A 13,154-nucleotide genomic window follows, 5' to 3' on the forward strand; every position below is an offset into this window, starting at 1 on the left:
AAATATTACAATCACACAGCAATATGTTGAAAATATAATATATTAAAATATATGATATAAAAGATATTAAAAATTGCTAAACAATTTCAAAAGCAGTCTGGTTTCAGAGTCAGACCTTGTGACTTGTGTGAAGTTTGATGAGTCCAAGAACCCATGTACAATAACAATGTTTGATTGAAATTAGAATCCAACTGACTGAGACTGAGTTTGTTTCACATATAAAATGTAAGTTATCTCCGTAAAAACAGTTCACTTGCATTTGCTAGTTATAACTATTGACATTTTACAATATGTTAAAACATTTTAGTATTCTGCTGATGAGGACAAAAACTGCTTATCATATGTTTTCATAAAAAGAATAACAAATTATCTAGACATAGAACACAACGTCTGTTTTCTGGATCAGTTCTAAAAGACAGACACCAAAAACACTAGTATTGGTGTTGACAGAATTAAAAAAAAAGAAAAAAAGAAAAGAAAAAAAAGGCATGAATCATCCCACTTAAAACTAATACTTATCAACTGTAATTAATTTACTTAACTTCTGTTTAAAGACAATCACAAAAGAACTGTGTGTCTATGCCGCGAAATGCATAGCTTTAAGTGCGATAGTTAGAAAAGTTTCAAGTTGATGCATTATGTGTCTTGTGACCGCTTCATAGACAGACCAGAAAGAAGGCCTCATGTAGTAGTAGTAGTATCATTTGTTCGTGTTTTCATTATGTCCTGCGAGTAGCTGCATGTTTGACCAAACTCAGAGAGCAGTCTTTATCTAAAACTGTACATATATACATACAACTAAAAATTGTAAACAGTGTCATCAGCTAGTGGAAAAATGGCATTTACAAATTACAATCTTTTGTTCTTTCATTATAGCTAAATGTATCTTATATGTCGTACACACATAAATTGCGTACGTATAATACCTGTATAATGATTGTTTGAATGTTCAGTGTTATAGTTCTCAAATGAGCTTGCATTACAACAGCATTGCCTAGACTCTAACAAAACTGTATACTATAATACACGTATTCTTTAACGTCATGCTGGGATGTTGAAAGAAATGAATTGTTAAAAAGAATTGTTTTTGTCAAAAGTTCAGTCATACATCTAAAAAGATGCTTAAATGAATGGTCTGTGTTCATCACACATGATGATTTGCAAAAACCTACAGTGAAAGCAACCAGAGAGGAGTATTCGGCTAAAAACATATACAGACCGATGAATAAAATGCTACCAGTGATCTTGATAGTCTTTATAATGTGACTAAGACTAATGAAGGGGGTAAAAATGCCTATAACAATAAATCAAGAGTGGACTTCTGTATGCAGTATGACACTTTTTCTTACATGATGTCACTGCTTTCTTAGTTACTAGGCCTCTTGAATTTAGATGTGAGAATTTATTGTGCTCACATAATTTGTACAAAGATCATGTTTGAGATGTATCTATAGCTTTACTACAGTGTGTGACTTTGATTACCCTCCTCAAAATTGAATGAAATCATAGCTTTCTGCTTTCAAAGCTTTACTGAAACCTTTCAAATGGTGTGAATAATGGGTACTAACGTACAAATGTTGTATAATACATGTTCACAAGTGAAAATGACCTATTCTTTACTTTGTTTATTATGAAGCTTCAGCCAGATCCTTGTATCGCATGATTGTAGCATGACTGAAACTTTGAAATAAGTCCTATTTCAACACCACGGGAAAATGATTTTTGCCTAATAGTCTGTCAAAAGAGAAAATAATGTGGTTTAGTCGTATTTAAAAACAAAACAAACAAACAAACAAAAAAATCTTAAAAACATTGTGTCAAAAGCATTTGGTAGTGTGATATTCTTGTTTCATCATGTATTAACTTCATATTTATTAGACTGATAAATGTAGTATGAACCCTTGTAGAAATAATAAAAGCACATTTTATAAAACAATGAATGGCATTGTGTCAGAACAACCGCGTATGAATATATGTTTGCTTTTAACTTTTTATTCATACTTTGAAGCAAGATTATCTTTAAAAAATGTAATACTGTATTTGATTTTTGGTAAAACTATCTTACATATGTAGTGTTTTCACCCATTGTCATGGTCCTTTTGGCTATCCTTAATGGTTTAATTGTGTGAGGAACTGTGTAATATCTAATTGTTAAAAACATTGCAGCAAAAATATTTCGACATTATTCTGTTGTTTTATATTTACTAGGAATTGAAACTTTATAGAAATAAGAAAAGTAAAATCATATACATCTATGAGACATGCGTCAACTAAAAGTTTAAAGTTTAAATGTGTGGTTTTTAAAACACAAAGAAACATATTTAACAGATATACTAGGTTTTAACAGCAATCACATTTTCTACTGCAGAGTCTGATGCGGACATACCTGGTAGGGGTTTGGCCTAATCTTTGGTTTTTAAGGGGAATTAAACAATTTCAGGGGACCGACTGACCCAGTGGAGTCGCATCTTCTGAAAGACCCTGGCATGTGTGGATTCACTCAGTTGAAGAAATGTTATTTCTAGGGTCACTTTAAATCATTGGGGGTCAAAGGGCATCCTTCCTGTTAGTGTCATCAGTGTGACACACAGATAGTTTTTAAAATTGTACATGTGTAGATATTATTTTGAGTAGATAATATATATTTTTGTATATTTTCAGTGAAGGGTATATGTTTCCACAGTGACAAATGCCAACTTGTGCCATTCTAGATCATAGATAGTACAGAATGTCAGATGCAGAGTTCAGGCACAGCAAAATAGTATGACAACATATGACCACTTTTTTTTTATTTGAAGTTTAAAGTAAAATCATGCTTTGAAATAATGAGTAAAATTAAATATTCACACAAGATATTTTTTTTCATGGAAACAGCACAGAGGAACGTCTGATCTCTCTCTCTCTGAAAATGTGTGATTTTCTCAAAGATACGACATAAACTAAACAAGAGTAATGTTGAGCCCTCGTTCTGTGTTACATGCGAATTGTGAGGCTTCAAACACACAGACACCTTCACTTTTGGATTTAAAAAAAAATCAAATTAAATATTTGCAGTTTATTTTAAAAACATACAGATTTCTTAAAACATTGTGTGTCTCATGGGCAAAAATGTTGCTTGAATTTTTTTGTATTATTGAGATCTAAGATGACTAAGTACAAGTTTTTGCTTTAAACTCTGAAACATGGAATATACATACATATAAATAATACTTTAGGTTAAATTCAGGCAAAATAATTTCCACCGTAGGGCGTCAGATATTATCGTGATACAGTACACTTCTAGGAAGAATATTTGAATTCAATTAAAACTTTAAAGAATGGATTTAAACAACCTTGTAATTTTAAAAGATCACATTTAAGATTATGCTTTGAAATAAATTTAGTACAGAAACATTCACACTGGAAAGGAGTTAGCGGTCTTAACACAACACATGCTGTGACAGAGGCTCAACTGTCGGACTCCACCCTCCCATCTCTCATTCACACTAGAGTTTATTCCTAGGAGGATCTGGGGATGTTCTGTTTATAATACAGCTTAAACTATTTACTTTTTATCATCAAGAACTGCTTCTTCAGCTCTCTGAAAATGTAAGGTGTTTTCATATTTATATTTATTTATTTATTTATTTATTTATTTAGCTAAAACTAAACTATGTTTAATTTGTTTAAATATTTTTTAGCATCATGTCTGATGTTACACATTTATTTAGAATCATTTAATTTAAAATAGAGAAGTTCCTTTTACAGAACCAGCCTGAGACGTCACAGGTTCTCTTTCTGAAAATGCTTGGTGATTTTTCTAAAGGAATTATTGAAAATGTTACACAATGTGTGAGACCACAACATTTTACACATACACTGATAAATAAAAATTATGCTTTAGGTTTTCGGTCAGATAAGCAGTCTTCTTAGGAAAATTTGACTTGAGACTTTTTAAAAGATGTAATTTAAACTTTTAAATGTATGCTCTGAAATAAAAGTTAGCACGGACCCCTTAAAAGAAGTGAATGGTTTTCAATTAGCTTTTTGAAATATACTAAATATACTAAACAACATTTAGTAATCAACTGTTTGAATTACTATGATATTTGAGTTTTAGGGATAAGTGATAGAAAAATAGGCATGTCTATAAAAGGTCTACACAAAAACATGTCCACAAAAACCTCTTATGCTTTGACAAAGCTAAAATGAATATTCAACTACTTGATGAACCTCATTTTGGGTGTTTAATATTTCATAAAAATTTGTAAACCAATTTAATTCGAACATCATTGCACAATGAAATCTTTTCCTGGCTTTATTGTGATGTTTTTAAAGTTTCCTGTGAGTATTGTAAATACACAATTCTTATTTAAACTTATTACTGTTTTATGTCTCATTCTTTTAACCACTAGCAAACTCACACTGTAAAATCTAATCATCCGACCCCATTTTAAATCTTGTAACTCAACCGATTTGGCTTATCGTTACAACCTCATTTTGGGTGTTTAATATAATTTATACACATTTTTCATTTAGGTAAAACTAGGGATGTCCCGATCACGTTTTTTTGCCCTCCAGTCCGAGTCCGAGTCATTTGATTTTGAGTATCTACCGATACCGAGTCCCGATCCGATACTTCTAAAATACATGAAAAAGAATAAAGAAGAGCGAAAAAAACAGATCCAGGAACAGTGCTTTTCAGGTTTTTCAGGAATCTAACAATCGTTTTCACATACAGAAAATGGATAAAGTAATCAAATATAAAATATCACTACATATTATCTTTACTGTATAAAATAAATAAAGATTAATCATTATTGAAGTTACAAAAACTATTCAGTCAAGAGCAGTGAGTGATTTCTTTGTTATTTGTTGTTTGATTTAACATTAAAAACAGGCAGCAGGAATAGTTTTTTTCCCTTTAAGACATGCACGATCCAGTACATATACTGTTACACATGCGCTGTCTTTCTCGACTAATATACGTTCACTTAAGACATAACCGACTATGTTTGCTAGGATACTCGCTAAGACGGGCATGTTGACATACTTTTTGTATGAATTTGTCCGCTGAAGCGCAAGACTTGAAAGAGAACTCAGTATTTGCGCGCTGACTGAAATAAGCGTGTGCGCGCTTCGGATGAGTGCACACAAATCTTCTCACAGCTCGTGCGAGTTCTCTTTCGCGTCTTGTTCTTGAAGGTTTAAATCAGCAAGGCTTAAATGAGTTAGTTTAAACACAGACAGCAACGTGTGCTGTTCAGGTCTCACCTGTATCAACACCCGGGTGATGACGGCGTAAATGACTGGACATTAGAGCATACTCGCAGTTAACAGTTTACAAAGAGTGACTGTTTTGTCCACGCTTTCTGATTATCGTTGTTGTAACGTTTTGCGCATCCATCGACTGAAACATACATTATTTGAACTCTGTCTGTCTGTTTTCCACGTTGCTATTTTAAACAAACCATATTAACCAATAGATGCGTCGTCATTCGAGATGGACCGCGGTGCAAGTGCGTACCTAACCGTAAGTGGAGAACCGTAGGGTTCGATTTTTTACTGAGAACCGTTGCACCCCTAATACATATATATCCGAGTCCTGATCGGGAGGTAACGTCCGATTCCGATCGAGTCTGAAACCACGTGATCGGGCCCGATTTCCGATCACGTGATCGGATCTGGACATCCCTAGGTAAAACTATAATTAACTGGTCTCAGTAAATTTAGTAACTGTTTGTAATTCAGTGTATTACAATTTTATCACCAACTTTCTTAAAAGAACAGAATGATTGAAATGTGTGTAATCTATTTCATAAAATATGTTTATTATTTTTATCCGACTGTTTCTAGACTCGTGTTGCTTATCGTTTGCGCAGACAGAGAGAGAGATGAGAGCATCAGAAAATGACCGCTACCCAGCCGGAATGCGGATGCCATCACACACCCTCAAATATGGCCTGTTGGACTTAAAAAATGACCCTCGACCTTTAAAATCATCCGTCTGCCATTTGATCACCCAGAAGACGTCCTGACAGTTCACAGGTCAACATCGCTATTCAAAATATGCGACAAAGGTCATATCGATCCCCGGAGAATCACCAACCATGTCAAAGGTCATTGGGGTGATACTACGGTCAAACATGGGTGGGGGATGGGAAAACTTTGTGGGTGGTCCGTGGGGGAGGGGAACGACGTGGGTGGCCCCCAGAGGTCACAGGGGTCACAGAGGTCAAAGGTCATCATCAATCATTTTGACACAAGCACCATCATATTACTACTCCTAAGCCCTGATTGTGAAACCGGGCCTATATCACATCGAATCATATCACCGATACAGATCATCGCGTTTTATATCGCAATCGTGATATAACGATGTATCGTTACACCCCTATTTTTAACTGTTAATGTGTTTGTTGTGTTAATTTTGATTTTCCTTACACACACAGCAAGATTTGCAGTCTAAACACTTTTTTCCAGCCCGTTTTGATTGAGAACATATAAACTGTCCTGATTATCAGCAGTTTCTAAACAATCAGCTGATAGTATATGAAATAATGAAATAATTGCTTGTATTGGCTGATACATCGGTGCATCTCTAGTTGTAATTCATGTAATTCTTTGGTTTTATACTAGTGGCGCCAAAATTATTTTAAAAAAATGATTTATTGAATATGAATAAAAAATTATATTATTTATTAAATTCCAAAATTAATCTAGATTAAAATGGCTCATTTGAATTCTGCCGAAGACATTCAGAATATGTGAGATACCCAAATTGTCCCTGCGTCCCAATGTCCGTACTATCCATCCTAAATAGTATGTGAGATTAAAATAAGTGTGTCCCAAAGCATAGTATGTTGAAAAGAGTATGCCAAAAGTCCCCGGATGGTCTACTATTTCCGGTAGATTTTGGAAGTGTGGATCCGTGCACACTATAGAGGCTAATATTGCCCACAACCCATTGCGCGTTGTACAAGGATTCAGTTCAGAACTACAAACACGAGTAAAAAGTGTTAAAAACTACAAAACATGGCGAATATGCACGATCGACGCTGAGAGGTTGTTTGAGTGACTAATAATCAGTTCAAACTGATAGAAACTATTTATTTAATGTTATGTGTGTTATTTTTCATCTGCAAATACCAATGTGGACTTTTATAAAGATCTGATTGGCCATTAACTTTTAAATGCATCATTATGCATTAATATGAGGAGAGTTCTCCACATGAAAGACTCGCGACTGCAGATCAACGTGCTGCATTTCTCTCCGATACGGTAGGAAATTTGCTAAATGAAATGTGGAGGATGTAAGATGATTGACAGGGCAGTTTACGGTGACAGGATGCGACAGAGAGCAAAGACGTAATTGTATGTCCCAAAGCTTGTCTACTCTTTTGCTACACACTCAAAAGTAAGTACTTTTTGTTAACAGAAAGAGTACTTACTTTTAGGGCGTAGTACAGAATTGGGACGCAGCAAATGACTAAAAGGAATCCGCCATTTTGTCCGACAAAGCAGATAGGAGTTAGATTAACCTCGGTGGAGTTAAACTTTTGTATATTATATTTTGTATATTGACATCTTTCTGCGTTTGAAACAACATTGATTCTCATGTTCATTCATGTTTATTTGATGCTATAAATGGACTCGTAGTAAGAGATGATCGGTTTACGAGCCTCTTAGGTTGAGGCATTACAGCAATCTGTCACGACCATGGTAACGGCACATTTTTTCTTAAAAAACTATACAGTTTTAAAGCTGGGACTTTGTTTAATATCATAAGTAACCTGCTCTGTCTTGTCTGTCGACGTGTTGTCAGTGTCCTCTTTGCTCCGCGATGCATTTATTACTGTGTGTGGCGTCACAGCGCCACGGCTTGACAGATAAAGCAGCAGTAACTAAGGGGGGGCGGGTCTTTGCGAAGGGTCAGTTCGGCTAGGTATACATCCGCGCTAAAATATCAAGGTGAAAGTCATCATAACTTGCGTAGAATAGATCCAGCTCCCAACCCAACTTTGAGAATAGATTAACGGCAATATTTTTTTTATCGTCCGATAAGAGTCTCACGTTAACGCAGCACGTTAACACCGATAACGGCCCACCACTATTTTACACTTTTCTAAAATTTCAATTAGCAACACATTTTTCTGTGTGTTTACTTGTGTCGATAACAAGCAAATCTTACCTGCTCCACCTTTCTCAGCGACTGTGGGCATCCCTCAGCCAGACCATCACGGAGCCGGCTGGAGTGTTGATCCACCTAACACACAAGGTACAAGAGCATTAATTACAATAGGGAGGAAGAAACCAAAAACATTTCAACTTTAACAAAATCTAAAACTGTTTATTACATTATCTTTTCAAATCCACAGAGCACACCTTTTCTGTCCTGAGACCCTCAGGTGATTGTGACCACCAAGGAAGAACACAGAGTAAGAACAAAAAAAAAAAAGAAAACAAATAAAACAAAAGAAGAAACAACAGCACACTCAAGTTCACTTGTGCATTCGCACCATTTTGTGCAGATATATAATACATCCAGAAAGTATTCTCAGTTACAGCCTTATTCCAAAAAGGATTAAATACATTTTTTTCCCCTCAAATTCTACAAACAAGTGACAACATGAAAGAAGTTTGTTTGAAATCTTTGCAAATTTATAAAAAACAAAAAAAAAACACGTGCATAAGTACAGAGGGTATGCAAAAGTGATAATACTTTTGAGTTTTATGGACGTCGCCATCTTTAATGTTATGTTGGTCACTGTTGTTATGGTTACTAGTAAGAGAATATGGGTTTGACTCTCGTTGGACGTTCATACAGACGCTACTGTGTTACGGACGCTACTGTAAGTTGCTGTGTGAATGAGACTTTAAGACTGACACCTGTAAGTAAATGCGATTGTCAATCCCAAAAACTGACAGTGTGAATGTGGCCTTAGTCAGGGAGGTGACCAAGAACCCAATGGTCACTCTGACAGAGCTCCAGCATTTCTCTGGTGGAGCTTGAGAGGTCCTGCAAAGAAGAATGAAAGAAACTGCCCAAAAATAGGTGTGCCAAGCTTACCACATCATACTCAAAAAGACTTGAGGCTGTAATTGGTGCCAAAGGTGCTATAACAAAGTAGTGAGCAAAGGCCTTGTATACTTATGTACATGAGATTTGTTTTAATTTTTTTTATTTTTAATATATTTGAAAAGATTTTAAACAAACTTCTTTCACATTGTCATGGTGGGGTATTGTTTAAATCACTTTTGGAATAAGGCTGTAACACAAAATGTGGAAAAAGTGAAGCGCTGTGAATACTTTCTGGATGTACTGTAAGTCGTAATTAGGGATGTCAATTTACACAAATACCCAAGACTGATCATTTAAATGAACTGATAGATTAATCATTAGCCTTAATACTGTGATATGTGTTTACTGCAGTGGCATATAGCCAACAGCATGACAGGGAGTGCACATGCCGCTTTTTAATCTAAATAAAGGGCTAATAGGATTGTAAAATGAGTTGATGTGATTGATCATTTATTAAATCACTTATTTTAATAATCAAATATAACTACTAATACAACGCGTCACAAACACTGCCTCAGATGCTTGATTGTCAGAATGTGAGCTGAAAACAGTAACAAAACTCAATGAATTCACAATGATTTATTAAAGGGTTAGTTCACCCAAAAATGAAGTTTCTGTCATCAAGTACTCACCCTCATGTCAGCCGAAACCCATAAGACCTTCGTTAATCTTCAGAACACAAATTAAGATATTGTTGATGAAATCCACTGGTTCCTGAACCACACATAGGCAGCAACATCATTGCACCTTTTGATGTCTGTAGTCAAGGTAGTCAAGACATAGTTAAAATAGTCAACCTGACTGCAGTGGTTCAACCTTAATGTTATGAAGCGATACGAATACTTTTTGAGCGCAAAACGAAAATAAAAACAGTACTGGCTGAAGCTGTACACGTGAGCACAACGATGGATGCGTGTGATGCTGACACAGGATTCAGCCAATACTGAGCTGGTGTTCGGACATAAACATGGAAGACTGCACTACATCAACTCCGTATGACAACAGTTCAAATTGTTAAATAAAGTCACTATTTTTGTTTTGGTTTTGCGCACAAAAAGTATTCTTGTCCCTTCATAACATTAAAGGGTTAGTTCACCCAAAAATGAAAATTCTGTCATGAATTACTCCCACTCATGCTGTTCCACACCCGTAAGACCTTCATTAATCTTTAGAACAAAAATTAAGATATTTTAGTTGAAATCCGATGGCTCCGTGAGGCCTCCATAGGGAGTAATGTCACTTCCTCTGTCAAGATCCATAAAGGCACTAAAACACATCTAAATCAGTTCATGTGCATACAGTGGTTTAATATTAATATTATAAAATATTTTTGGTGCGCCAAAAAATAAATAAATAACTTATATAGTGATGGCCGATTTCAAAACACTGCTTCATGAAGCATCGGAGCGTTATGATATAACATGATATATCTGTGTGTCGAATCTGCAGTTCGGAGTGCCAAAGTCACGTGATTTCAGCAGTTTGGCGGGTTTGAACCGCGATCCGAATCATGATTCGACACAAAAGATTCATAACGCTCCGAAGCTTCCTGAAGCAGTGTTTTGAAATCGGCCATCACTAAATAAGTCGTTATTTTGTTTTTTTGCCGCACCAAAAATATTCTCGTCGTTTTATAATATTAATATTGAACCACTGTACTCACATGAACTGATATAGATGTGTTTTTAGTACCTTTATGGATCTTGAGAGAGGAAGTGACATTACTCCCTATGGAGACCTCACGGAGCCATCGGATTTCAACTAAAATATCTTAATTTGTGTTCTGAAGATGAATGAAGGTCTTACGGGTGTGGAACGGCATGAGGGTGAGTGATTAATGACAGAATTTCCATTTTTGGGTGAACTAATCCTTTAAGGTTGAAGCACTGTAGTCGTATTGACTATAGAATAGGGATGTCTCACGATTTTCGAATAATCGATTTGTTGATTTCATTATAGAATATTGAACAGGTTGTGCAATTTTCATCTTTAAAAAATCCTCAATGGTGATATGTTCATGTAAACAGAGGGTGGCGCGTGCTGCCAATAACGCACCTACAAGCTGTCAATCACGTCGTCTTACACACAAACTGTAGACTAGCGTGGCACGTAACAGAGACGTTAAAATCAATGTTCACACAAGTGTTGTGATTCAGGCTGTTCACAACGCCTGTTCTGTTATAACGCGTTTAGTCATTAGTTAATCATTCTATGGCTTAGGTTAAGACAGCCTATTCCCCAATGAATTGTCTCTTTCCCTCCCTCTGTGTGTAGTGTATTATAGTAGGCCTACATGCATGTGTGTATGCAGGGGAGGGGTGCGATTTTCGAATAATATTTGAATAATTCCCAGTGCGAGTATGGATATACATAAATTAATAAAAATATATTTGCTCAAAATTGAAAATGCAAGTATCCTATGAATGAATTAATAATGATCTATTTGCTCAAAATTATGAAGGAAATGCGAGTATGGACAGCGATTATTGCGAGCAGAGCCATTGACATAAAGCACTTTAGATATAAAGGAAGGCACGTGTTTAATTAAAACGAATAATTAGCTGGATTCATCCTAGACGATCTAGTATAAGAAAGCCAGATTTTGAGCAAATACAGCTGTATTAGTTCATGTGCATCCACTCTCATTTTCTCTTTAATTTTCATGATCTTTATTAGTTTATGTGCATCCATACTCTGGCATTCTTCATAGGCAGTGACGCACAAATGAAATAGGTTATAGTATACACAAACCGGAAATTGTAACGCGAAAGTATCTCGTGCGCACGCAATACATTTCTCGTGCGCACGCGAAAGTATCTCGTGAGCACGCGAAACTCCTTCATTTTTTTATTTTTGCAAAGGTCCCTTTAGGGGCTCCGTACATTCACGGCCGCTGTTGCTAAATATATTCTGCACTGAATCAACACAGAGCTCTGCGAACATCTCCCTGTAGTGACGTAAAATGACGCGACGCTGAGAAAAAAAAGGCGTTTTTTACAGAGACCGTCACTTTATCTACTAAATTAATGCCCTTATGTCTCGCAAAACATTTTTAAACCCTGCAGTACCTTTTTATATGGTATTTTTGTACAAGGTTATATATTCATCTCGAAAAAAAATGTTAAACCTGCAATATGCACTTTAATATAATTTAAAAGAATGAGTTAGAAAAAAATTCACCCCCCTCACAGTTGTCATGAAGGGCAAAATTAGCAGTATAGACCAAAATCACAATTTGAACCAACTTGTAAACATGTTTTTTTCTGCTGTAAACTTGGCCAATTTAACATGGGACTCAATGAGATTCTGCTCTCTTTTGGAGCCTGTCCCTAGCGGCCAGTCGATGAATCGCAGTTTAAGTCATTTCCGTATTGGCTTCACAAGAGACTGGGGAGGTTGCCGCTTGATTTTCAGTTATCCGGGAGTGACGTGCGGTGACGCGCAGCTAAGATGGCCGCGGCCTCATTTACGCGTCAGAACTGCTGTTCAGAAATCTATGGGTGACGTCACGGATGCTACGTCCATATTTTTTACGGTCTATGGTCACAATGCGCTTTCTTGGAGAAAAAAAAAAAACACCAAAGGGGTCTGAAAAGTCGCTAAGTTGGCAGCACTGATTCAACGTTCCGTCTCCAGGTCCCAGCCCGCCACTGTCCAAACGGCATTACGGAAATTTTGCACCGGCCGGAGGCAATTACCAAATCCGTGTCTGTGTCTGTATCACACAGACACCGTGTCTGTGTCACGCCAATGTACATCAAATCAAAATGATTAATTATGAAGTCTATATTGAATATAAAATGGTATTATTTTCCTTCAAAACTATCTAAAAGAATTAATGTCTGTAGGAATAAAATTTAATGCTTTTTAATGCCATTTAAGGCCTTAATTTTCGCAAAATCCATTTAATGGCTTTTTAATGCCCCGCGGATACCCCGTTGTATGTGATCAGCTACATGCTCATCACTGCAACCTTTCTTGCCACGATCTAAATATAATGCTATCAACACTTTTCACAATTAGTAAACCTTGGGAACCGTAATAGTAAAAACGTGCTAAAAGTCTGAGAGAATTCCACATGTAATACTTAGCT

The 13,154-nt window shown here is 36.0% G+C and overlaps 1 long non-coding RNA gene across 1 annotated transcript; it reads left to right on the top strand.

Annotated features, from left to right (window-relative positions):
* Positions 1 to 7,717: 7,717 nt before the first annotated feature.
* Positions 7,718 to 9,490, top strand: LOC125274587. The gene is made up of 2 exons (XR_007186282.1): positions 7,718 to 8,257; positions 8,358 to 9,490. It is a non-coding gene; the product is annotated as an uncharacterized LOC125274587 (long non-coding RNA).
* The last annotated feature ends 3,664 nt before the right edge of the window (positions 9,491 to 13,154 follow it).

The sequence above is a fragment of the Megalobrama amblycephala genome, linkage group LG9, assembly GCF_018812025.1.
Source record: "Megalobrama amblycephala isolate DHTTF-2021 linkage group LG9, ASM1881202v1, whole genome shotgun sequence".
Lineage (NCBI taxonomy): Eukaryota > Metazoa > Chordata > Actinopteri > Cypriniformes > Xenocyprididae > Megalobrama > Megalobrama amblycephala.